Raw genomic sequence first — 26,589 nt, 5'->3', positions numbered from 1 at the left:
TAATGCCTTGAGAGCTGCTAACAAAAGATGCAGTAAATGATTAAAATACATCAAGTCAGAAAGTTAAAGACAATGTGAGAGTCTCAACCGATCGAGATCATGCCCTGCTACCAAGCCTTTCTACTCCGGTTCAAAAATGGTAAGATACCACTGAAAATCCTATCAAATAACACTGTAGTTTCATAGTTTAGCTAGGCTACAATACAGTTTTGCCAATAGTAATTTAAGACTTAATTACATATATAAAAAGCTATTTCCCTCTCAGTAAAAAGAGCAGTTTGCTTTTGTTGTTTTACCTTTTCTAAATACCATGTCATTTTAGAAAAATTCTGTTAAATGGAGATATCATAAATAAATTCCTTTTTATAAGATGGCCTCAGTTTAAAAGAAAATGGATGCTATAAAATTTTACATCAAGTCAGCATGTTACCAAGAAGCTTTTCTGTGTGTTCTGAATTTGATTACTGCAAGCCAAGGTCACTTCCTGCGCGATGCCGACGCTGCAGCTGCCAGCACCGCGCGCTGAGCACCGCGCGCTGAGCACCGCGGCCGGGGGTGGGAGGAGGCACGAGCAACTTCTGTCTCCAAAAAGACACCACCTGCGGAACCAGCACCACGTAACCAACCTATTAAATACAGTCGGAGTCTGTATAATTACATTTTCAAGCAAAAGAGTCACAATGATGTGCCACACAACTGCAAAAAATGAATAATTCTGAGGACCCTTTGCTAAACTTTACGCAATTCCCCTTAAGATGTACTTTTTTTTACCATGTTTTATTATTCAGCTCATGAAGCTGATATGAGACTGCCCGTGAATAGACAGCATGTCTCAGTCCTACTGAGACTGGAAGGCTCCACCCGAATCGACACCGTGTCCTGTTCTGAAGCCGTTTAGGAACACCGCGTTTCAGGAAAGCACGCAGGCTCTTTCCAGCAGGCTGCAGCGTGCATGTCTTCCCGTCCCTGAAGACTACGCCTACTGGTTACAAAACCAGTTAGAAATTAGCTGTGTTCACCTGTAATTTTAAAGGTATTTTTAAAGTTATTTCAAAAACATGCCACATTTGCATTATGCATAAGCCAAACAGATGTAGTTTTTTCATTCCTGGACACAGCTAAAGCTTACAGGTCATGGGAATAACTCGTACCAAACAAAAGGTAGTATTATTTTTCTGCATTTTATGTGTACAAATAAAGATTCTACAATGTGGAATACTGAATGAGGGAGGAGGAAGAGATTGCTGAAACACATTTAAAAACCACAAAGCAACAGACATTTCCACAAGGGCAGTGTTAGTCTCGGAAAGGGGCCCCAGTGACTTTGTTTATGAACACAGACACACGCTCACTCAATTTAATCTGCTCCATCTTTGAAACAGCCTTGATACACCCAACACTGCAACCAGTGTTTCATACTAGGCTAAAACCAGGAGGATCTACTGAATGAAGCTTAGTTTTGACAAACCGATGCACTACGAGATCATCGCTGGTTTGAGGCAGACGTCTCTGTCTGAAATAGAAAATACACTAAAGCGTGTCATTACCTATGCAGGCACAGCCGCATCTGTGGTCAGGGATGCCTAAGATTTTCCATCACAGAGGCCTGTTCTAATTCTTGAACTACTGTCTCTCACACCCCCCTTAGAACTACTTTTTGTGGAACACTTGCATAAAGTTGGTCCAGATATTGTAACACAGACTGGAGAACTCAGTTGAACAAAACATAACCTTTTATTCAGTCCAAGAAGTTAAAGCTTTAGAAGAGAAATTCATGAAAAGTCTGAATAAGCTAAACGTGACCTTGCTGCTCCAATGAAGATATCTGTCCAGACAGTAAGTGCCTTTAAAGTCTTTGACCATGCTCAGTTTTGTTTTAAACTACTTGCCTCACGTATTTTATCTAAGCAAGCGAGCTCTGCCGCTGCACAGCTGCTCCACGCCGGCAGGACAGAACACGCTTTACCACCGTGCTACAGACACCGAGAGCGGCTGCTCTACAAACCTGCCAGCTACAGAGCAGCGACGTGCCCGCAGCGACGTGCCCGCAGCGTGGCCACCAGGGACACTTCTGCAGGCCACGCCGCGCCCCGCGCACAGCAGCAGCAGCAGCAGCAGCGGGGTCGGGGCCTTGCAGCGGCCGGTCTGCGGAGCCGCGGGCGGGAAGGCTGTGCGCCGGGGGCAGGGCGCACGCTCAGCCCAGCGGCCGGACCGTGGCACTGCAGGTGACAACCTTGCTGGCAAGCACAGCACACATTTCCTTATGGCGAGTTACACTATTTTTTCCACATGCTTTTTAAAGGCATACCAAAAGCTACACTGAAAATACTAAGGTTTTGATGTCATTCCAAAAACTTAATAGTATTGTTAACTCCAACTCAACACTTCTTCCATTAGCCCTTGTTGTGCATACTTAATTAAGCACGTTGCTGTGTAATTGCTTATTAGACTCTATGTGGGAGTGGCACCCATCAGCTCAGAGAAAAGACCACCAGATCCTTATGTCTGTGGAACCTTCTCCAAAGTGCTTTACTATTTCACTTCTATGCAGGGAGATAATGGTCTCATAGCTGGAAAGCTGAGTCTGTACCCTGTACCCTGACCCAGCCTTTGCCTGGCACCAGTACGTAGGAGCTTCAGTGACATTCAGCTTAGGATACGGGGGTTACCTGCAAAGAGTAAACACCACTGGTGCTTTTTTTCACCAGATCTCACACTAAGCTCCCTAAGACCCCGCAGCACGCAGAAAAGCGGTTTTGCTCACTGAAGTTTTCAAACAAATGCACTTCTCAAACACCGACGTTTTCTGCACAACTCTTCAAAGTGACACGACCATCATTAGCACAGAAATTCCAAGTAGTTTTCGGAAGACTTGCAGCCATTCTGGAAGTTAGTACAAGAGGTCAGTGACTGCCAAAACCAGAAGGAGGGATCACATCCTTCCCCTTCAACTGCCAAAAACATCTGTAATGTTTTATTGCAGATCCAGTTGCTTGTTTGTAGACAAATGGCTAAGTATTTGTGTAGTTTCACAACATTAGGAGGCAATTCTATGTATTTTTATATAGTGCATGGGAGGAATCACCACAGTAGAGCTGTTGAGGTGTTTTTTATTACCTTTTCTTACGTGCACGCGTTCACCTGTTGAGTACTGCAGGCTACATCGGTCAGCCCAGAAGCCAAAAAAACCCAACCGAACAAAAAGAAAACCCAGCAGTGATTCGCAGCATATCTACTCTGTGCCCAAAACAGCCTCAAGCAAGAAATCCCATTTCATCACCATTGTGTCAAACAACAATTCTGAGCAAAACATTATCGGTTACTTCAGAAAGAAGAAAACTCTAGTAGAGAATTAAAAGCTACAGGCAGATACATACACAAAAGGATGCTGCCACTCCATCCCACAACTTCTAAGAGCAACGTGCTTTAATAGACCAAGTATACCCTAACAGTTTATTGGGGTTAGCTGCTATCACACATACAGAGGCCGGGTCATACCAGGCATTCCCTCAAGTTTAAGGCAAGTGGAGGAGAGCAAACTGTACACAACATGGAACATAAGAAGATACCTTTATTTTTCTAAGGGAATTGAAATGCTTTTCTGCTTTTTCCTAACCCTCTAAATATCGATGTTTTCTCTAGATCAATTCTCATAAATCCAAGTAGTCCTGGACAATTAGGTCGAAGAGAAGACTCACCTAGCACGGTGCTCTGTCCCCGCGAGGCGCCGCTGGGAACACCTCGGATGGAAAGGTAAGCGTATCAAGGTCCCACAGCAAGCTGAGACTTCCCGGTCCACAGCGCACCAGCTTCCTGGTTCTAAAGGACCAAGCTCCCCAGCAGCTGCACTGTCTGCTATAGAAGTTTTTTTGAACCCATGAAAATCACCACAGCTCAAATATTCTGTGGCAGTCAGCTCTGTAGTTAAGCTCTACTCTATGTGAGTGTATCAGGTTTTTATTTTTAACTCTGCCATCTGATAACAAGGAGGAGGAGAATAAATGAAATGACTGAAGAGGAAAACACTTTCTTCCTGTTGATTTTCCACGACACTGGTGGTTATTTTGTATAGATCTGCCTTGTACGCTCCAAGGGCTGAGAAGCGCTGGCAAATTCTGTTCCTCATAGAAAATGTTAGCTTTGATCTTTAAAAAAATACAGAGCAAGATAAACTCTTTTTGATATGGCAGAGACCAGAGTTACTAAAAAGGAAGGCACAACACAACTGTACACTGATATAGTACTTTCAATTTTGTATTCTTTTTCTTCACTGACAACTCTCAGCACTCTGCTTTCTGAACACTACTCAGACTGGCCTGTCATTCTGACAGAATAATTCATTCTGTTTTGTTTTGGGTTTGTTTGTTTGCTTGTTTAACTGAGCAAAAGAAAATTGGGCAAAAATCCATTGGTTATAGCAGGTCTGCTTCTCCCTCAAGTACATCACCAGGCATAAAGACAAAAGCATCACACGAATAAAGATGTCTCCTAAATCAAGTGCTAGGGATGCACACAGCGACTCACCCACTTAAATCACATCACCACCATTTCTTCTTCAATGACCAGCCTGACCCTGACTGTATTATCAGCTGTAGTTACCAATTCTTATTCTTGTCCTCTAAGAATGTAAAGATCAAAGGTAAGCAAGTCACTATCAGGAACTACTCCCAGAACAAGAAGTATTAGAGACGGGTGTTTCATTTAAGAGTTTAACAAATCTTCATACAATAAGCTTAGCATAATAGCTTTAGTCAAGATAGTCTTATGTCTACAAAGTAATCGGCAAACTTATCTGTTAAGTTATTAAATGAATTTACAATAAGCAAAATAAAGAAAGATCTATGTAAAACCAAGTTCAAAGAACACTGGAAACTTACGTACAGCTGTAGAAATGAACTCCATATAGTAAAGTATCTGATCCATATTATTCAATATATTCATCAGTGATTTGGACGAGGGAACAGAGTGCACTATCAGCAAGTTTGCTGGTGACACCAAGCTGGGAGGAGTGGTGACACTGGAAGCTGTGCTGCCATCAGAGACCTGGACAGGCTGGAGAGCTGGGGGGTGCGGGGGGTGGAATTTAATGAAATAGAACAAGGGCAAGTGTAGAGTCTTGAATCTGGGCAGGAACAACCCCAGGTTCAGTGTAAGTTGGGGAATGACCTATTAGAGAACAGTGTAGGGGAAAGGGACCTGGGGGTCCTGGGGACAGCAGGGTGACCATGAGCCAGCACTGGGCCCTTGTGGCCAGGAAGCCAATGGTACCTGGGGTGGGTTAGAAGGGGGTGGTCAGTAGGTCAGAGAGGTTCTCCTGCCCCTCTGCTCTGCCCTGGGGAGACCACACCTGGAATCTTGTGTCCAGTTGTGGCCCCTCAGTTCCAGCAGGACAGGGAACTGCTGGAGAGAGTCCAGCGCAGCCACCAAGATGCTGGAGGGAGTGGAGCATCTCCCGTGTGAGGAAAGGCTGAGGGAGCTGGGGGTCTGGAGCTGGACAAGAGGAGACTGAGGGGGGACTCATTCATGGGGATCAAGATGGAAAGGGGCAGTGTCAGGAGGATGGAGCCAGGCTCTTCTGGTGACAACCAGTGACAGGACAAGGGGCAATGGGTGCAAACTGGAACACAGGAGGTTCCACTTAAATTTGAGAAGAAACTTGTTCCTGGTGAGGGTGGCAGAGCCTGGCCCAGGCTGCCCAGGGGGTTGTGGAGTCTCCTTCTGTGCAGACATTCCAACCCGCCTGGACACCTTCCTGTGTAACCTCATCTGGGTGTTCCTGCTCCATGGGGGATTGCACTGCATGAGCTTTCCAGGGCCCTTCCAGTCCCTGACACCCTGGGGTTCTGTGATCTGCCACACTGGCTTTATCCAAAGCCCAAGCAAACAAAAGTTTGGTTTAGGCTTTGACAGGAAACACATATTAGTTGTCTTATGTCTTCAGCAATATATTTTGCATTTAGGAAACAAAACATTAACAAGTCTTAGTAAGACCTAAAATCCCATCTCCAAGCTCGAACTTTCTATCAAATTTGTAAAGTAACATTCAGATTAGATATCCAAAATGTAAACAAAGCAATGACAGCAGCTTTATTTCACAATACACAGTTTATTTCAATACTTTTAATCAGTGAGAAACAAACTAAACAATACACAATTCACAATACAATCCCTATAAAAGCTGGAAAAGATATTAAGGTTCATGTCAAGTTCAACGTGCTCTATTTTTAACATTAGCCAAGTCCCTTCTCATTAGCAGTAACTTAATATTGAAGAAAGGATTAAGAGCAGCTAGGAGGTTAGTCTGATACAGAAATTTACTCATGGATGTAAAACCTAAAATTTTTACCCAGTATAATTCAGTCAAAGTTACTTAGACCTAGCCAACTAATGGAATCTCCCATTGTCACAATATACCAAATCAAGGTTTACAAATTGCTTTAGAAAGTAGTAATTAATTGCTTGCTATAATTTTTTTCATACTCATTTTGTGCTTCATAAGCAAAATTTCATCCCAAAAATTAAAAAAAAATAAAAATCCAATTCTGGACTCCCCTTTGCCATAGCTCACAGGAAAACGTGGTGACACCCACAGAACAACTCCTTTCCAAAACCTTCTCAATAGTGAAATGTAGAAGATTGCTTTAAGACCTGCCGAGGACACTTTTTAAAGCATTTCACAAGATCAAACCAACCCCAATAATCTCATGATTGACTTACTAGGAAAAAGCAGAGTTTACATAATAGCGTACTGAAAGACAGACAACGCCTTTGAAAACACGGCCGGTACTTCTGCATTTCAGGGGTGCGAACAAACAGGGAAGAGGTACGAGCATCTGCCTGTTTTTGAGAGATAACGAACTGGTTTGGAGCACTCGGAACGTGTGACCACGCCGCCCCACACCAGACAGTTTGTCTGGAGGCCAGACCTCCTTCAAGAAGCCCGGGGCATTACAACTACCTGTTTATCCTAGAGACAGCGCTAGCAGAGACCACGAGACACTTACATGCCTGCAGCACTGAAATCTTTCAGGTGACTGCCAGCAAAACAGTGACTAGTGGCCATCTCTAAGTTATTTTACTGCATGCATGCATTAACTTCCTCCGAGAGGATTAGAATAACTTCTACCAATTCCAACATCAGTAACCACAGTACGTTGTAACTAATATGGAACTTAACATTTCCAAGATGACAGTAATCTCTGTAGCTAGAGCAATAGAAAACTGTTGCGGAAAACTTTTGCCTGGAAGCAGTTTAGTCACATCTGGATATATGGCAGCAAAACCAAGATAAACAAATTACCCCAAATGGAAAGCAACCCAAATGTCTTAATTCTAGAAGCTATATTTACTGCTTATCTAAAATTATTAAAGTACTTCAGTATTCTTTGTTTGATCTGACTCTTGATCTGCGCTTTGTCCTGTTTCTCTAGCTTTTTGACAGCCAGACGGGATCTCGGACTGCGGGTGCTGAGTGCACGGACTGAGGCAGATTCAAGATAATGACACATTCGAGCAGACTTTGGCAAGAAATTATTCTTGCACTTAGAATGAGGAAAGAACTGCTAAGATAGCTGCCAATGAAGAAAATTAAGTTGATTATAAGGCGGGTAAAGAGCTTTACAACATAAGCTTGTTCCAGACCTGCTTCAAAAACAGTGCCAGTGGTACGATTTTTCGGGCAAACCAGCTGTCTGGACCAACCGAGTCCACTTGGTGCATCCTCTCATAAGAGTTCATAAAGTTTTAATATCAAAGCTGCTTCATCTGTTCTGCAAAACATGTTTACGATATTGTTTTATGTAACAAATCTTAATGCAAATTCCTCCCGCTATGAAATGCCAGCTATAAACTAACTGCTGGTGGCCCATCTTGTATGAAGAAGAACTTAAGCAATTGCTTAATTGTGCTTCATGCCCCCTCAGGCTCTTGAAAGTAATCTTGAAATGCATGAGCACCTCCTACGCAAGAGTACAGAGCAAAGTCAGAGCCGTTCCTGAAATCCCCAGTTTGAAGGCGAGGCCTTTAATTTAGCACGAATATGCTAAAAATGCTACCTTAATATAGTAGACAAGTTAAAGCAAGCTGCTTTCAGCTGTGTTCTTCTGTGGTGCTTTGTGGGCGGGGGTTTGTTTTCGCTGTAGACTCACCAACAGCCCTGGCTGTATCCTCGTTTCAGCTGATGGAGCTGAAGTCTCTCCAGGGCTGTTACTTATCTTTTTCCACTGTTGGCACTAAGGAGCCAGTAGCACTGGAAGAGAAACCTTCCCTTTCATGCACAGGTTTTTTTGCTGGCAGAGTGGGGGGGTTGTTCTTGTTTTTAACAACAACAGTATATTAAAATATTTTCTAATTGAATCAATCTGTGGTGAAGTGCCTTGCTAACTTTATTTGGGGAGGAAGAAAAGCCTGGAAGACTTGCAAGTTTTTTATTATTCCAGAAAAAAAAAAAAAAAAAACAAGTCTAGACTGGATTGGAATTACTAAACAGCAAGGCTTCGTAATAGAAGAAATTTTCAGGGGAGTATGACTATAGGAAAGTATCCAACCTTTTGTTCAAAGTATTCCATTAGAAAGTTGAAACAGCCTTGCTACTGCACAGGAAAAGAATTCTGAAGTGGCTGAGGCAATTAGCGTACTTAAACTTGAGTCTGTTCTGGCTATAGCCAGTGGGTATACTGGGAACAAAACATCGCCACTGTCTGGGATCTTAGCGCACCTGCTTTTGATAGAAGATATCAACTAGCTGCATCCTCAAGAAATCTATAACAGCTGTGGAAGATCAGACTGCTTCTCTCATGAACTACTGGACAGTTCTTAAACTGAATAATGTATCCTAAAATACCATGAAAAACACAGGTGCGAGGCTGACAAGTCTAGCTGGTTCACTTTTGGAAAGCCCTCTTGAATTCACATAACACAAAATACAAATCTGATTTTTCTCTTAAGCATATAATGATATCTGCTCTACAATGGTTTGTTTTAATGAAATGTGCATGAATATGCCTTAGGTAGCGTTGAAGTTACCTTCTACTGTAGCCAAGATGTTGCATTCAGCAAGAGTTCAGTTTCCAATCTGGACGCACTTAGGCCAGAGCTCAGCACAGGCTCCCAGCCCAGTGCAGCGAGACGCCCGCCCTGGGGTGGCACAGCGGGACGGCTCTGGGGAGAGAGGCCTGTGCCTCGAACTGTAAGCAGGCCCCTAGTAACTAGTGATGCAGATACCAACACTGTGGCTCAAATGTCTTCATTGCCTCTGTAAGACAGTTTATTTTGTAGACAGGGAAGTGCCTGTATACACCACTGCTTCGTATCACGTGCAAGTGACTTGTGTATCATGCCCTGGAAACTTCTGTTTTGTGGCAGAGGCAAAAGTTCTTCTCTTGCTATGGCCTCACACTACAGCACTAGTATTTTCATGCTATTGTGTGTGTTAAAATGTGAATAGACTTCTTACTTTGGAGGCAAACATACAGACACTTAATATGCATGCCTCTTAAAGACCAACCTTAATAAGGCAGAGGTTTTTCTTAGCTCCCCTTACCAACAGTTTGAATGTACAAGTTTTTTTCCACCCTCTTACTATGGCCTAGGCTTGTTTTACGGAGGATGGAAGTAGACTGGATATCCTTAGCTCTTATGTTTTCATTCACTCCTTAAATATATGTATATCCTGTTAATCTAGAAGTACCAGCTTTCTGTGTAATACTCCAAGGAGTATTACTCCTTGAGTTCTGTGGACAGCTACTATTGAACCTATTTGTATAAAAACTCCACCAATCCCAGCTCCCAAAGACCCTGAAAACAAAACTTAAGTCATATTCAAAGACAGACATCTCCAAATCCAGTTGTAGAGAATGGCACAAAATCTAGATCACACTGTAGGAAGCTACGCCTGGCCCACAGCTCCGGAGGTGTTAACAGAATGTTCTGGGGACTGCTCTGTGAAGTATTTCCTAGTAGGAGATATAAGAATCACGCACTTGGGAAGTAACAATATTTCCCAAACATATAAACTAATCAGAATTTAAAAAACAACAGGTGTGGGGTGAGACCAGCTAATATGTGTTTTTGAGAGGTAGCTGGAAGAATCTGATCTGTTCAGCCTAAAAAGCAAAAGGAGGGATTAAATTGCCTTCTGAATACATTTGGTTCTCAAAACAAAAGCTCACCACTTTGTAGAGAAGGTTTGAGATACAGCCAGCCGTAATATCCACTGCTGTCTCTAACAGCTCCTTTGGTTGCTATCATCCTACTAGTTTAGTCTGTGAGGTGATGCAAGAGGAAAAGCAAGTTTAAATCCCAAAAGTAAAACCAACCAACAAGCCACATAAAACATGGTAGCTTTTTACTAGTCAGGTAACTATCCAAACCAAGGAAACAGCACTTCATCATTCGAATGAAGTTTCAGTCCAGTGGATTCAATTTTATGCATGTAGTGCAGCAGAACCTCTTGTAACGTTAGACATAAGATCAACTTCAGGAACGACCTCTTCTCCAGCCCTCCCTCTGAACACTGTGCATTAGACTGAAAATGCTTCTAAGTGCCTTTGACATTGTCCAACTATACCCACAAGGATTTAGATGCAAGAATGAACCTGGATATCTCATAAAACAAGCCCTTAAGTGGAAGAAGCTCTGAGTTCTCAACTCGGCATAAGTCTTCACCATTTTGTTTACATTTTCACCAGCGTAGATGGTAATTTCTGCACCACAAACTTTAGGCTTGATCACCAAGTTCTACTCAAGTTCTTCAGCTTCTACAAGTTCTATTTTGAGGTGGGTTTGTTTTGCTTTTAAGATAATTTTCACAAAATTTAAACTGGATTGCTTAGGATTTACTTTTCAACTAAGGTCCACCCCACGATGATTCTAAGAGTCTTCAAATATCTGATGGATGTATATACAGAGTAATTAAAGAGAACGTCCTCTCCCTCAACCCAGAAATAAAATACTGCTTTGCATCCCTATTGTTGCTTTCTCAAAGCAGAATGATCATTTCCTGAATTGTTCGGTGTATTTTGCTTAAGCAGCAAGCACTCCAGGCTACAGCTGATGAGTGACCTTGAGACAGCGCTTAGAAGGCGGTTGCCATAGTAACACCACCACAAATGTGGTACATCCTCAGCTGACACCACCAATCTGGTGTAACAGATCCATAATAAGACCATCCACCCTGTACGAGTGTCTCAATGTTTAAGGAGAAGATTACTAGGCTTGGGGTTTTTTTAATATTGCAAAAACCTCTTGTGCTGTGGTAGACAGTGGGTACTTTGTACGAATACAAATCCACACGGTGCAAGAGTTAAATAAAGCACCCTAAAATGGTGCACTACTGAAACTTAAAGCTACTCCGTGTGCTGCTCCAGAGGGCAGTCTTTGGTCCAGGAATGAGTCTACTGAAGAAACCCTGCAATAGCACATAACTAAGAAAGTCTGTTTTCTTTTCTGCTGTGGCCAACTTAATGCAAATGCAAAATGCAAGCACAATAGATTATTTTTGCATGCCAGAATATTTTCAGGCTCACCTATGCAACCTCATCACCTTGAATAAGCTTTCAAACCAACTTGGCGCTACAGAAGTGTCGCCCCAGAGGACTTTTCTCTACATAGCATGCTACTAGTTCTTTTGAGCTGTGAAAGAGGAAGAAAAGGGCGAATAATTGCTGAAATGTCAATTAAAATAAACCACCTAGAATTGAAGAATGTTAGTTAACAGAAATGTTCAGTAAAATCATTTCTGTTTAAAGAAAAAGGATTAATGAACAGATTAAGATAGTTAATTCTAACACCTTAGCAGTCAGACATTAAAATTCACTTTAAAATGCAGCTTCAAGACCCGTATTTTTCTTGAACTCAAACCAGCAGAAAAGGCCAATCACATAAGTTGCATAATTTGTTGATGTTCAAGAGATTCTATTATAGGTAAAACACTTGCATATTCTAATTAGAAATAAAAGTTAGGACTGCTCTGCCTCTGATAAAGTCACTTCACTTCATGGGTTTGTCCTTATCATCAAGGAAAACATTTGCTGAACTTCCATACCGATGGAACCTGTGTGTCAGCCAGAAGTTAACTCCAGTTAGGAGTGAAGTCATACACTTTCAAACAGGCTTTTCTACACTCCAATCTAAAGAGTTTGGTCCGTAGTTAATTCAGTCAATCAAATTTCTGTCCTGAAACCTGGTCAAGGGGCTCCTGCATCCGTAACTACAACCTAATCCATAACTATAACCTAAAGGCAGACAGAAAACAGGAAAAAACTTCCCAGGCAATACTAAGCAGACATTTAGCAGGGCCCTACCTCTCCCCCCAACAACTATTAATATTTTGGCAACTGTGTGTTATAGTGCAATTATGAATCAAAAGGGCTCAGCTGTGCTGCTTTTGGAGGCCTGGCAACACTGCCACCTTGGCTCAATACAGTGGTGTTTGAGATGGCTGCTCCTGGCAATTACTGTCACTTGCCACTCTTCCCTCTCCCGTCCCTCCTGGGAGCCTGCAGACGGCTACATTCTCCACTGACCTCTGGCCTATCAGCCCGTGTACAGGTACCGACAGATTCTTTTTGAACAAGTGTTCATATAAACACTGAATATGTTTCTATTTAGCAATAGTTTCCTACAGTAATCATACTTTTATCAGAGTAAAATAATTTGTCTTCAGCTTTGCATGTACTTGTTTATTTTGGCCTAGGTGTACAGGTTAACTCTGGAAACTATCTAGACCTAGACACGAAAGGCACTCTTGGTATAAAATGAGACACAGCTGTACACAAAACTTGTTCTGTAATGTCCCCCCCTTTTGCTTTTGTCTACATACCAAAAAAATGTTCAGATGAACAAAAATTAACCTTGATTTTGTGGAAGTGAAAGCTAGAACTGAAGTGACACTACAGATTATTAAGACCAATTCTATAGATGCTGCCAAGTATGTCAATCTACTCTGCAAGGTCATTAGAAATGTATCACCAGCTATTAAAGATCTTCACTGTCCTCAACCTAGAAACCGTGAAGTCTCTTACGACCTATGAAGCACCACTAATTACAACAGCACAGGAGAAACAAACAAGAACAGCAAAAGTTTTTACAACTAAACCTAATATATTCTAATCCTACAGTCCTGTAAAAAAATCCTTCAGCCCTAGACCTGATCTTCTGAGTCTGTACAGAAGGTAACTATTTGATAGATTAATTCTACCCCAAAATAGAATTACTGCAGCATTCACCCCTTTCAGTAGGTTATTCTCCTCAGAAATATGCATATGTGCTACACTAGCAACAAATACACATTAAATGTTTGCATGTTTCTCAACATCAGTTTTCAGAACAGCACTCAATATACCTACGTAAGCCCTATTGCCTCAAGTGAAATCAGTTTTCCAATGCAGATATAACAGGTAAGGAAGTACCAGTAATAATATGTAATCAGTAACTCCACCATCTCCTTCTGCTTACAGTCCCAGGGCAGACAAAGGGTGACGAATCTCTCCTACACCCAGGTACCACTTGAGTCTCTTCTATAACGCGTTTGTTTCAGGCACACAGTCTTACAAGAACTCCAGCCGGTTAATATTTTTACACAACCGCGACCGCTCCAGTCCCAGCCCGCCCGTTCCCCTGCGCTAGTACTGGTGCTCGTGCAGCTACAAGTAAGCTGACAGCCGCAAGTTGTCTGAGTGGTGTGGTTTGGGGTTCAGGCTTTTTGTTGGTGTGAAAGAGGGAATGGACAATTTTGAATTACATCTGTTTGCTGACTGCAATGGCCGCAGCTGCAGAGCAGGGGAAGAGCGATAACAAAAAGGAAGCACAACAGCCCTAACCTGGCTTGAGAGCTGCGGGAGCACTAGCACACTGCCCTGGAAAGAGCATTCCAGGGAATGCCTTTAAAGGGCTCTGGTTTTATATTTTCAATTAATACCGGAAAGAAGTCAGTTTGTTGTGACATTGCTTGCTTCTTGCACAATATACCACCTTAGCTCCCACCTCAGCATTTAAGCAAAAAACACGTCTCAACCTATTATATAAAGGATTCTTTAGGCCCTAACCCAAAAGAGCATAAGTCAACAATAAATACCAGTAGTGACAGAAAGGCAAGGCACATCCAAACTAGAGAGTCTTCCAGATCTTAGAGAAAGGTCAGGGAGTCTTTTAGTAAACAAGAACTTAAACAGAAAAGACCTTCAAGGTAGACAAATGAGGTTGAACCTGTAGATCCCTTCAGTTTGATTTTCAGCAACGTACCTGAAGCTACAGTAATTTTATAAATAGGTTTTAAAATTAACTGCTCTATAAAAGAATATGATTAGAACAGGGTATGTTTCCTAATGTCTTTCTTCCTTCAGTATTTCAAAGATAAGACAATTAAGATTTCTAGTTTAACAACCACCTACGAGGTCCCATAGAAAGAGGCAGATGACCCCACTCCTCAAGACCGCCTCAGATAAGAAAGAAAGGAGGGTAACTGTAGTAGGCAATTCCCTTCTGAGAGGGACAGAGGGCCCGATCTGCAGAGCTGACCCTCGTCGTAGGGAAGGGAGCAGTCTGCCTGCAGCCCGGACCAGGGACATCACCAGGACGCTCCCCAGCCTGGTGCACCCAACAGCCTCCTCCCCACTGCTGATCCTCAGACAGGCGGGGAGGAGCCTGCATCCCGCAGGCTGAGGGGATGAAAAAAGATTTCAACGCCTTGGGAGGAATGGTAAAAGAGTCTGGGGCTCAAGTGACTTTCTCTTCCCTCCTCCCAGTTTTGGGTGATGGTATGGGAGGGAATAGAAAAAAATCAGTCTGTAAACAATTGGCTACAAGACTGGTGCTACAGGCAGGGCTTTGGGTTCTTTGATAACAGCTGGATTTACAAGACACCAGTCCAGACAGTGATACGTGGGAAAGGTTTACCTCGCAGGGGCAAAAGGATGCTGGGACAGGAATCAGCAGGGCTCCTTTGCAGAGCTTTAAACCAGACTCGAAGCGGGATGGGGATGTAGCTGGGCGTGCATCAGTGGGGCATCACTCCAGAGCTGATAAAGGCCGGGAGGCCCCCCACACCCCTGGGGTGAAATGGGTGTGCTCGCTCGCTCTCTGAAATGCCTGCACACCAATGCGTGCAGCACGGGGAACAAGCAGGAGGAGTTGGAAACCTGTGTTAGGGCAGGAGATCGTGACCTGGTGGCAATTCCGGAGACATGGTGGGACAGCACCCGTGACTGGAATGTGGCCGTGGGTGGCTGTGGCCTTGTCAGGAGAGACAGGCCAGCCAGGCGAGCTGGTGGAGTTGCTCTTTATGTGAGAGAGCAACCACAATGTGTTGAGTGTTGTCCAGGCCCGGGTGAGGGGCGAGTTGAGAGTCTGGGGGTGAAAGTTAAGGGGCAGGCTGGCAAGGGTGATGCTATTGTGGGCATCTATTAAAGGCCACCAGATCACAGTGAGGAAATTGATGAGGCCTCTACAGACAGCTGAGAGCAGCCTTCCAATCACAGACCCTGGGTGTGGTGGGGGATTTTAACTTCCCTGATGTTTGCTGGAAGGACGACTTGGCCGACCAGCCACAGTCCAGGAGGTTCCTCCGGTGCCTTGACGAGAACTTTCTGATGCAAAGCATGGAGGAGCCGACTAGAAGAGGAGCACTGCTGGACCTCATCCTGACTAACAAGGAGGGTCTGGTTGAAGCGGTAAAGGTTAATGGCTGCCTTGGTTGCAGCAACCAGGAGATGGTGGAGTTCAGGATCTCACGTGGCAGGAGCAGGATAGCAAGCAGAATTGCAACCCTGGACTTTAGCAGGGCAAACTTCGGCCTTTTCAAGCAATTGCTGGGGGAAATCCCATGGGCAAGACTGCTTGAAGGACATAACAAGATGGATGGATGACGGCAGAGTGGTGGATGTGGTCTACCTTGACTTGAGTAAGGCATTGGACACAGACTCCACAGCACCCTCACAGCTGAACTGAGGGAGTGCGGTCTGGATGAGCGGGGAGTGAGGTGGACTGGGAACTGGTTAAAGGGAAGAAGCCAGAGAGTCGTGGTCAATGGGCAGAGTCCAGCTGAGGCCTGTACCCAGTGCAGTGCCTCAGGGGCAGTGCTGGGGCCGGGATTATTTAATATATTCATCAATGACTTGAACGAGGGAATAGAGTGACTGTCAGCGAGTTTGCTGGTGACACCAGGCTAGGAGAAGTGGTGACACTGGAAGCTGTGCTGCCATCAGAGACCTGGACAGGCTGGAGAGCTGGGGGGGGAGAAATTTAATGAAACAGCACAAGGGCAAGTGTAGAGTCTTGAATCTGGGCAGGAACAACCCCAGGTTCAGTGTAAGTTGGGGAATGACCTATTAGAGAGCAGCGTAGGGGAAAGGGACCTGGGGGTCCTGGGGACAGCAGGGTGACCATGAGCCAGCACTGGGCCCTTGTGGCCAGGAAGCCAATGGTACCTGGGGTGGGTTAGAAGGGGGTGGTCAGTAGGTCAGAGAGGTTCTCCTGCCCCTCTGCTCTGCCCTGGGGAGACCACACCTGGAATCTTGTGTCCAGCTGTGGCCCCTCAGTTCCAGCAGGACAGGGAACTGCTGGAGAGAGTCCAGCGCAGCCACCAAGATGCTGGAGGGAGTGGAGCATCTCCCGTGTGAGGAAAGGCTGAGGGAGCTGGGGCTCTGGAGCTGGAGGAGAATGAGGGGTGACTCGTTCATGTTTACACATATCTAAAGGGGGAGTGTCAGGAGGATGGAGCCAGGCTCTTCTCGGTGACAACCAGTGATAGGACAAGGGGCAATGGGTGCAAACTGGAACACAGGAGGTTCCACTGAAAGAGGAGAAGAAACTTGTTGGGGGTGAGGGTGGCAAAGCCTGGCCCAGGCTGCCCAGGGGGTTGTGGAGTCTCCTTCTGTGCAGACATTCCAACCCCCTGGACACCTTCCTGTGTAACCTCATCTGGGTGTTCCTGCTCCATGGGGGATTGACCTGGATGAGCCTTCCAGGGCCCTTCAACCCCGACACTCTGGGGTTCTGTAACATACAGTCCTTATTGGAAATGTTAGTCTAGAATTAGTATTGGAAGCAATAAAAGATGGATTGCCACCCAGCAGTGATCAGCTAGTAATAGTAATGGTTAACACAAACTGTAAAACAAGAAATTGAAGCCAAGATGAATAGAATCAATAGCTGATATCCAGCATGGAAGTGGTTTGTGCACATTCTTACAAGTTGGAACTTTTTTTCTTGACATTTCATTTTCAGGAAGCATTTGCTTACCAAGTTGCTTGAAGTTTCAGTCAGAATGAGACTTCTAACTGAAATTCCAGCAATATAAGCATGCCTGCATGTTATTAAAGGAAATAGTGGAAAATTTTGAAGGCTGACATCCAGAATGTCTGCGGTTCCTTTTCATATTTCTCTCTTCTTGCAAAGCAGTTATTAAACCAGAACTTCATTTTTTTATTTTTTTGTGAAGCCTGGAACTTTCCACTGCTTTAAAAGGCTTTTAAAAAGCTTGGTCACGTGCAGCTCAAACCACCTTACACTTCTGCATAGATGGAATCTTTAGTTTAAGCAAAAGTTTCATAGATATAAAGCTGTGGTAAGACATGGGAGGAAGGAAAAAACTTTGCTCATATACCAAAACCATTGCTAGGCCAATCTGAAATATTATCATACTATATATTAATCTCTTGATAGACATTGTTTGAGGTCCAGCTACAGACAGATAGGTAAGAGAAGGTGAAACAGTTCAGAGTAAAGCTGCCCTGTAGCTGTACATGTGAACAGAAAATGCAGTGGATGGCAAGGCGAGCTACCCTGTCTCTATCAGGTGACGGCTCTCCTTGAGCCTTCTCACATCTCCACTTATTTTACATCTCACTGGTCCCACTCACCACCCCTTCTACCTTCTTATGGGCTTTAATGCAGCCAATACAAGCCTGGCGCATTTGCTAGCACTGGCTCTACACCTCACCTCTCTAAGTCTTGTTTATGGGCTATGAACACGTGTCACCAGAAGGCCAGGGGCGGCAACAGAAAACCCACAAGTAGAAAAGAAAATTCTTCAAAAACCAACCTAGCCATTTTTCAGTTTTCTGTTCACTGATCGGAACTGTCTTCCTCTTAAGGAGGGATCAAATGGACATTCTAGGTTAACGGAGGTGCTGGTTTTGTTCCATTTTAATCAAGAGAACATTTTGCAGATAAAGTACTCTTGCTGTTGTTGCCTTTAGAGCTATCTGTGGCTAGATAAATACTTAAAAATACTGCTTAAGAAAGGATTCTATCAATTACTGCCTAAAAATCTTATTTGCCATTCAGAAGTTTTAACAGGAAACTAAAACTTACAAATAAAACACAACTTACTTACAAAGCAAGAACAATGCACATGGCATTGAACTGGTATGCAAACAACTGAGACACCCTTAAAATGTCTTGAATCCATTTGTTCTCTTAGACTTTCTTGTTTAAAAGTCTACTATAAAATTATGCTTAAATGAGAAGTACAGCAGAGTATGACTCAGAGCAAATATTTTTAAACTTCCTTTGTAAGTAGTTACAACATAAAGATTCTCTCTTATAGTACTTAATAGTTATAACTGAGCCAAGCAACTGCTATAAGTACTGGTTAAAAGGATTAAAAATCCCTGCATACCTAAGAGCATTACCTAAAGCATGGTACTCTAGTAGGCCATATGCTGAGATCTATCAGTTAAGCCAGAAATCCTCATTCTGAACATCAAAACGGCTTCCATAGAGGATAAAACCGAGAGCGCTACAGCAAAAGATGCTGCTGTGTCTGCTTTAGTTCATTGCAGCACCAAAGATGGACAGAGCACAAAACGAAGTGCAGCACGAGCCACAATTCCCTGTTTCTGCCTAACCTCTTTAGCCCAGCCTTTATGGGGAAAAAGAGTTATTATAGGGGAGGAGGTCTGAAAAGTCTATTCAAGTCACTGGCAAAAAACATAAGTTGCAAATTTTTGTTTTAAATTATTTCCTTAAGATGTAAGTTGCTAAGAACAGATAACCAGTTTAAAGTCATCATAGTGACTAAGAGGAACACATTACTTTTTGAACCACTTCTTCCATAAGCTTCCAAAAAACCAATACAGCGCTTCCACAACATTGTGCGCACACATACTTATGTGCACACTCTCAACAGTTGTCTAAAACGTTTTAGGAAAAGTTTATCCAAGTAGCCTACGTTAGCTGCTACCTACATACACGCATCCAGCGGCAAAAAGCAAGCAGCACAGAAGCGTGCCTTTTCCTGAGACTCTCTAGCCTCCACAGACCGTGACGAACACAACTCGGGTATTTGGCAAAACCAGCAACATTAAGATGTTAACAGACTCCATACAGCGATCAGTGAGGTGTTAGAATTACAATTTGAGTGCACTAGGCAAAATCAGGGAAACGCTACCTTAGCTTTAGGTTCTAGTTCTTTAGAGTGGTGCAGAAAGAACACAGTCCTCTTGATCGACTGTTCTGAATAACAAAAAGTTTCCTCAAACTACTGCTGTAGAGAACATGCGTTGCACTTAAAAAAAAGAAAATAGCTTACTTCTGCCTTCTGCTTACCCCTTCCATTAATACATGCAGCAACAACAGCCAGCCCACTCTGCTCCGTTACCTGCCCTATGATTTCAGGATGTTTCCGAGAGGCAAGGCGTTCTGGTATTAGACATAAGGTAACACTGAGAAAACAAAGTATGTAGAGCAACATAACCAAATTATTGTCTTTTCTGTTCTTAGGTGTGCATGTCTAACAACTCTTGACTGCATTTTGTTAGAGACTTCCCAGTAGAATAATTTCCTCAGATTCATGCTACCTAAGAAAGCATTTGAAAGACATTTTTGATTTCCAGGATCATTCACATAAGAGTTAACCAGCAGCTGACTGATGTACTTTGAGCAAGTCTGTTTATAAGTGATTTTATAACCAAACATTTAATGCTGAATCAGCACTGGAAGTTGGATTTCACTTCATATCATTATTTATATGTAAATTACTCAGCTCATCAATATTTGGCCAGTGGAAACTAACAACAAAACATTACATCCATGCAGGCTAGAAAGGTTCCTTCCTAGACCAACAGCAGTATTTTAAAAGAGGCTTTCAAGAGGTCTAAAAGAAAAACGTAAACTACTACTTATACAAGTCAAGAAAGGAGCTCATCTATATACCAGAGGTCTTGTATCTTTAAAAATCTTGTTAAGGACATTTCACTCATTTACATATAAAGTAAGCAGTAAAATAGCGTCCTTAGAGTTTACTACTCATTTGCCAATGCAAGGTCAAAATAGCTGCTTAGTCTTCTTATGCTTCAACACTTGACATCTTGTGCTTTAGCTAGAGCTCAGAGCAGTAACAAACGTGCTTAAGGCTTCGAAAAACAAAAATTCAGAGGCTTTCAGATGAGCAAAATGAAGGGAAAAAAGCCCAACAATCCACCACACATCACTACTGTAAGATTCCATGGCTTAGTCATCCTTTGGCATAGTGAAACATCAGAAACATTTCAACTATTTCTCACATTTCTTCCCAAGATTATGCTCTTGTTCTTTCAAGTCTTTATTAAATAGATGAGTCTCCAAAACAGTGTGTAAGAGAACTACAACAGTAGTTTTGCAGTAACTGGTGCTAGTGAGCCAGCTTTGCACTGTCCTCATGGAAACAGTATATATATTCACCTGCTCACTTTGGGCAGTTCAGAAAAGCGGGGTGGGCAGGGGGAAGTCTGCTTGATCTTACAGATCCATCGCTAACAGATTTCAGTACTGCGCCATCTGGTAGACTGGGAACACTATCAGCAAAGTTATAGCTTTAAAAAAACCCCAAATATATACACACTAGTTCTCAAGTTTGTCACAACAGTTATGGAAGATCAGGACTCCAGAAAAACAAGAGTTTAAAATCTCCATGTTGCTTTTAAAAGAATTGGGGAGGGTTTGTTTGTTTTTTAAATCACCACAAACTCCTCCTCAGGGACTTGATTTTGCATAACTTAATATTATGAAAGCCTAGAAGGGACAGCACAGTTCATATTTAATGCATTACCTGAAAGCACTGAGTTAAAGTTATGATATAGCCAACATATTTAACATAAAGCTTTCATCGTGAAGAAAAGCCACTAATAATCACATCAAAAAGTTTCACTTAAGCATTATGACAGATCCTTTGCCTTAAAGCTCTTACATTCCCTCTTCATTAGGTAAAGACAACAAGTATTTGATACTATTTAGATTGTTTGTAAAAGCATACTGTATGATTGGAAGAAAGAGATATTTTTCCTTTAAAGTTCAAAATTGCCTGTTAATGAGCATAGAGAAGGAAGGACATTCAGCACATCTATGATCATAACAAGGTGATCTCTTACTTCCAAGAAAACATTAATTTAATACAGCATTGCATGATATCATCACAGCTATACCTGCCGCTTGGTTCAGTAACAGGAAGAGAGACGCTTCCCTAGACACAGCACGGTGACACTGAAGTCTTGTCTAGCTGGTGAGCAACTACAAAGATAAATGAGTGTTGTACGATACTTGGAAGGAGTGCAACAAATGAATTAACAGTTTTGGTACAGTTGCTTTAGGAAAAATAATGTACTGCATTACAGTTCGGTTGCACACACGACCCAGCCAAACACTGGCACTGAAAAGAAATGCTTAACATTAAACGAACTGGGTAAGCTTTCAAGAAAGTCTTTGACTATTGCTTTGAACACATAAGCTGATCTGCTTTAGCCTACACTGGTAGACTGAAAGCAACAGGCAAACACCTAATCTGCCAGTTGTTTCTTCAAAGACAACTGGCACATAGTCTTTAGACAACAGATCTTGGCTTACTTTTTTCTGGTCCAGGTGGATTCCCTTAGCATAATTTTTTCTTCCCTTTCCCACATTCACTAATTGCTCTTCTGCATGTATTTCTAACTATAGTTAAACCCACTCTGAAGACAGCATTAGAAAGGATTTATATTAGAAACAATTTAAGAAGTAACTGTATTTGTTTAAAGAAACACAGTCCATTCTTAATTCTTCGATATTTGTAGTGTAATTCAAAAACACGTTTGCATGGCCTAATGATAAAATACTCCAGGAAAACAAAATATTTTTACCATTTGTATTTACAGAGAGAAAGCTACTGGAATCACAAAACACAGTGTATCTGCTTCTGTGCCACCTCACCTAAAGTTCACAAGAAGAAGCATACAGCCCTGTGGAGACTGTAAGTAAACAAAGCAAATCCCAAATAGCAAGTTTCATCCATACATTAGGTAGCCTCTTAGACCAGGGAGATAAAAGGTACTTCTGCTCTATCACGTCCCTCTCCTACCACTGCCAAGGGGGGGAAAAGGAAAAAAAAAAGGTTATAGGCTACAGCTACCCAAGAGAAATGCATTATATCAACAACATCTTCAGCCATGCAGCCCATTTCAGTGTTGTCTTTGACAAGGCAGACAAATGATTTTCTCACTTCCATGCAGCAAAAAACAGGAGGAGGAAAGAAAAAATCTTTGTAACTCAGAAGTCACATACAGAATATTCCATGCAACTGTATATACAAACCTACCTTGAAAATGTGCCTCTAAATGGTCTTCTGGGTACACCTGTGATACTAGATTATCTCATCCCATGGCTCTGACACATCTTGACACGCACAGAAGTGTGGAAACAGTAAAGTGCCCAGGCTTTGTGACACAATCTCATGCTCAGCCAAGGCTAACACAGGTGCTAGTCATTATGGCTAGCAGTAAGGCAGTTAGATTGTTCTGGAGCCTCTCTCTTCTCCTTTCTCTCCCACTTTCAGGTGCACCTGATAAATCAGGGCAAAACTGCTGTGTAGTTTAGCCACATGTGTAACAACTTTGATGAAAAATTGCTTGCCCTGACCTAACAATCACCACATTTTCTGGAGAACTTTTACAGCATTTTCAGATTTCTAGAACAATCTTGTCCACAATATGCAGCTGGTTTTAGACTTCAAGTCATGCTACTACCCATGTTTGCAATCTTCACTTGATAGTAAGGAAGCCTTTAAAATAAAATTTCTAATAGGGCAATGATTCATAACCTAACAAAGAATGTTTGACAAACAGTTTAACTACACCTGACCTGAACAGCCTCAAATTTAACAGTGAAGGTGACAAAGTGCAGGTGGTGGGCACAACCAAATTAAAAAAAAAAAGAAAGAAAAAAATGGAAAAAGAAAACCAAAACAAAACACAACCACCGACTCACCTACTGCCCCCGGCCCTCCAAAGCACACTAACTCAGGGAATACTTAAATGTAGGTAGATACCCGTAGAGCTGACCTTATGACCTCCGTTCTTCCAGCACACTGCAACAGCAGCGCCAGCCTCAGCACTAGGCAACTCACCCGCGCCCTGAGCTCACCATCGGCTGGAACAAGCCTGACCTTCCAGGTTCTAAGCAAAATGAGCAGTAAAACCAATGGTGGCCCTTTGCTCCCTTGTCCCACTCATTTAAACAGCATGCTGTCTTCAGCAATTGCCTTTTTCTGACTTTTGTATGATGTCAGAAATAGGGCTGACCCTAGACAACATAAAAGAAAAATCTGTATCTATACCTAAAAGCATAAAACCTCACCAACAATAATTCCACACACTGCACACAAAAGACTAAACATCCCACATGATACTGAGTTTGGAGTCATGTTTGTTTTGTTCCACTTCAAAGACAACCAGCTTATTGATAACTTATTGTCAACTAAAAAGTCACCAATTAAAAGTATTATTAAAGTAATAGGGTCCATCTGAAGTATATGTCCCACTGACATGGGGTAAAAAAGGATTTGATGCACTTTCTCTTAACTAAATGCAGCATCTAAACGCAGAGTGGAAATATATTCCACTGCAGATTTAAATCAGTAGCAGTTGGATTCTTTCACAACCACCTCTTCTGTAACATGCTGCATTTAGATACCTCAATAGACCAAGCCAGAGAAAAAGCACACAGGCATGCTGCCCCAGCATTCAGGTTTAGGTATTCTTCACCACCCTCTCATATGCTTGGCATAAAGAATGCTTTTCCTCTCCTCCCCTTCACCTCCATTTTTCAGTATTAAACAATGTGGAAGAATATTTAAGACATTTCTAAATACTCATAATCAAAAAGGTTCCACGAACATAACACCCAGTATCCTGTATCATACAGTCATTCAAGACCACCTCTTCGAGGGAGGCTCATTTAAATGCAGGAGTTGAAGCAGCCTCCAGTGTCAGACTGTAGTGTCCAATATCATTTTACATGCTACCAATGGCTTGATTTTGCAGACATATATAACCGAGACACCCTTTCCTTCTCACGGTTCTTAGCAAACAAACCAACCCAAAAACACACACACCACCCTTTTCTATGCAACTGTAGCACAGAAATTAATCTTGAAGGTTTTGCCCATGATTTCTTATCCATTATTAATGAAAAAAAGCCCACGATCAAAAGATAATGTTCTATTGTAAAATAGATTTCCTTCTCCTTCCTACTCTGCATTTTGTCTCAACGATACTATGCAAAAAATTGATAAGCAGACAACGCAAACTTCCAAGTCAATAAATCAAAGATTTCAAATAAAGAATAAGAAACCACCACCAAAAAACACACTAATCCAAAACCCACACAACTCACATGCTAAAAAGCAGACTGGAAAAAGCACACAGTCATTGGGGAAGGTGCTTAAAGCCAGGCTGAATATTTGGTTTATTCTGTCTGCTATCACTTCCCTATCCCCCAACTTCCAGCTTCATATCACAGCAGCAAATCCATCAATATTAATTAAAAAAAATAGTAGTAGTATCAGTTCAATGAAATTCTGAAAAACATTCAGGTAAACAGCCCACTAAAAAACTGCTATCAGTAAATACAATTACCATATGTTATCATGCACAGTTTAGGTAAAAAAAAAAAAAAAAAAAAAAAAGGAAGAAAAAAACACGCACACACACAAAAAAATGAAACCTCCCCCCCCCCCCCCCACGATTTTGTCTGCTTCCGCTAAAGCCAGGCTACTGTGCTGGGGCTTTCACTCAGGTTCTACTGTCACTATCGAGCTATCTTGTATTTATATTTAGAACACACACACCTTTGTCTCACGTGTAGCAGCTCATTATAAGTCAGAAATATTTCACAAGAAAATATTTGTTTTTACAATAGTGATCGTAGATTTTAAGCTTATTTTAAGTGTCTGGTTTAACTGTATTGTAGATATTATATAGCTAGACATTATTGTCTCTTGCACTTCTAGATTTGCTTCAATTGTGTCCTGCTTTTTCAGATAGAATTTGACACATTTTCTGTTAACTTTTAAATAAAAGACTTAGAGGCAGAATCAGATTTTTTTTTTCTTAGCAGGTTAAAGAGAAGGAGATACTGCCTCAGTAGAAGAGACTGATTTAAAACTGTGTCCACTGGATGAGCTGACAAAGTGGGAAAGCTGCTCTTGTGAAAGAAAACCTGTGTTTAAGAGCGGGAGCAGAAACCACAAACAGAACCAACTTTAAAACAAAACAAAGAGGACTCTGGGAATTATGTCAACCTCAGGCAACATTCCCATCCATATTCACCCCATTTATACCCCAGAATCATTAACACCTACAGTGGTTTGTGACCTCAGGAAAAAAAAAAAATCTCATCTCCATCCCTTGACAGCACAGTTACGATGCTGAAACGGATAAGAGGGATGGAAATCAACCTTTTATTTGCAGTATTTCTCATCCCTTTCCTTATTACGAGAGAGAAGTCACCGCTGGAACTTACCGAGACTACAGAAGGATCAGAGGGAGAACGCAGATAACGCGGTCTTCGGAAGCACCCCAGTGTCAGACAGACCCAGATGAATGGCAGACGGGGCCATTCCAGCCCACGGATTTCACCCCACGCCGCGGAGCTCAGGCTGAGAACCAGCGGGCCAGGCGGTTCCACACAGAGCCAGAGCGACCCCCGGTCCCGCTGCTGCGGGGAGAACCCCCACCCAACTCACCCCGCTCGATGCGCATCACACAGCCGCACGGAGGGCTCCAGCTGCACGCGCCGGTCCCCGCCGCCGCCTCAGAAATGCCGCTCCTAACTGCGCTCAGCGCCGAAGTTGCAGCGGTCAGGACGAGGTAAAGGCGTTCACACACTGCCCTGGGAACCCCCTCATCCCAGCCCCGGGATTTCTCCTCACACACAGCCCTCTGCGCTCCCCTTCCTCCCGCCTCAGGGACACACATCCATATTGGGGAGGGGGGCGAGAGGGAGACAAGAGCCGCCCCTCAGGGCCAGCCCCGAGCTGCTCCCTCACCGGCGAGGGGCAGCCCGCCCTCTCCCCAGCCCAGTCCCACCCCGGCGCCAGGAGCAGGGCAACAAGACTGGAACTCTCCTCCCTCCATACCCCACTCACCTGGGAAAGGAGCCAAAGCTCAGCTGCGTCTCCGTCTCCCCGCGCTCAGCCTCTCGCCGCCATTTTCCTCCCTGCCCAGATTTAAATAGGAACAGCCTCCCCGAGCGGAGCCGCCGGGCGGCGCGGGGCACTGTGGGACCTGTAGTGCGGCCCCGCGCGGGCGCTCACGGGACCCGCCCCTCCCGCGCGGAGCATCACGGCACGTGTAGTACCGC

General features: G+C 43.1%; 1 protein-coding gene across 8 annotated transcripts in view; it reads right to left on the bottom strand.

Moving 5' to 3' along the window:
- The window catches only part of NCOA3 (nuclear receptor coactivator 3), a 65,716-nt gene extending 39,189 nt beyond the window's left edge, over positions 1-26,527 (bottom strand). For 4 of the 8 annotated variants that reach the window (XR_010466508.1, XM_021287929.2, XM_065031706.1 and 1 more), the window contains exon 1: positions 26,375-26,527. The gene's annotated coding sequence lies outside the window, so the exon portion shown is untranslated. Of the gene's footprint in view, positions 1-3,698; positions 4,947-25,972; positions 26,060-26,374 lie in introns of those variants that run through there. The other 4 variants (XM_013367067.3, XM_065031703.1, XM_065031704.1 and 1 more) reach the window with 4 other exon arrangements.
- Between the last annotated feature and the right edge of the window lie 62 nt (positions 26,528-26,589).

The sequence above is a fragment of the Columba livia genome, chromosome 16 (genome assembly GCF_036013475.1).
Source record: "Columba livia isolate bColLiv1 breed racing homer chromosome 16, bColLiv1.pat.W.v2, whole genome shotgun sequence".
Taxonomy (NCBI): domain Eukaryota; kingdom Metazoa; phylum Chordata; class Aves; order Columbiformes; family Columbidae; genus Columba; species Columba livia.
The sequence above is the reverse complement of the archived record's forward strand: the minus strand, read 5'-3'. Positions and strand labels throughout refer to the sequence as shown.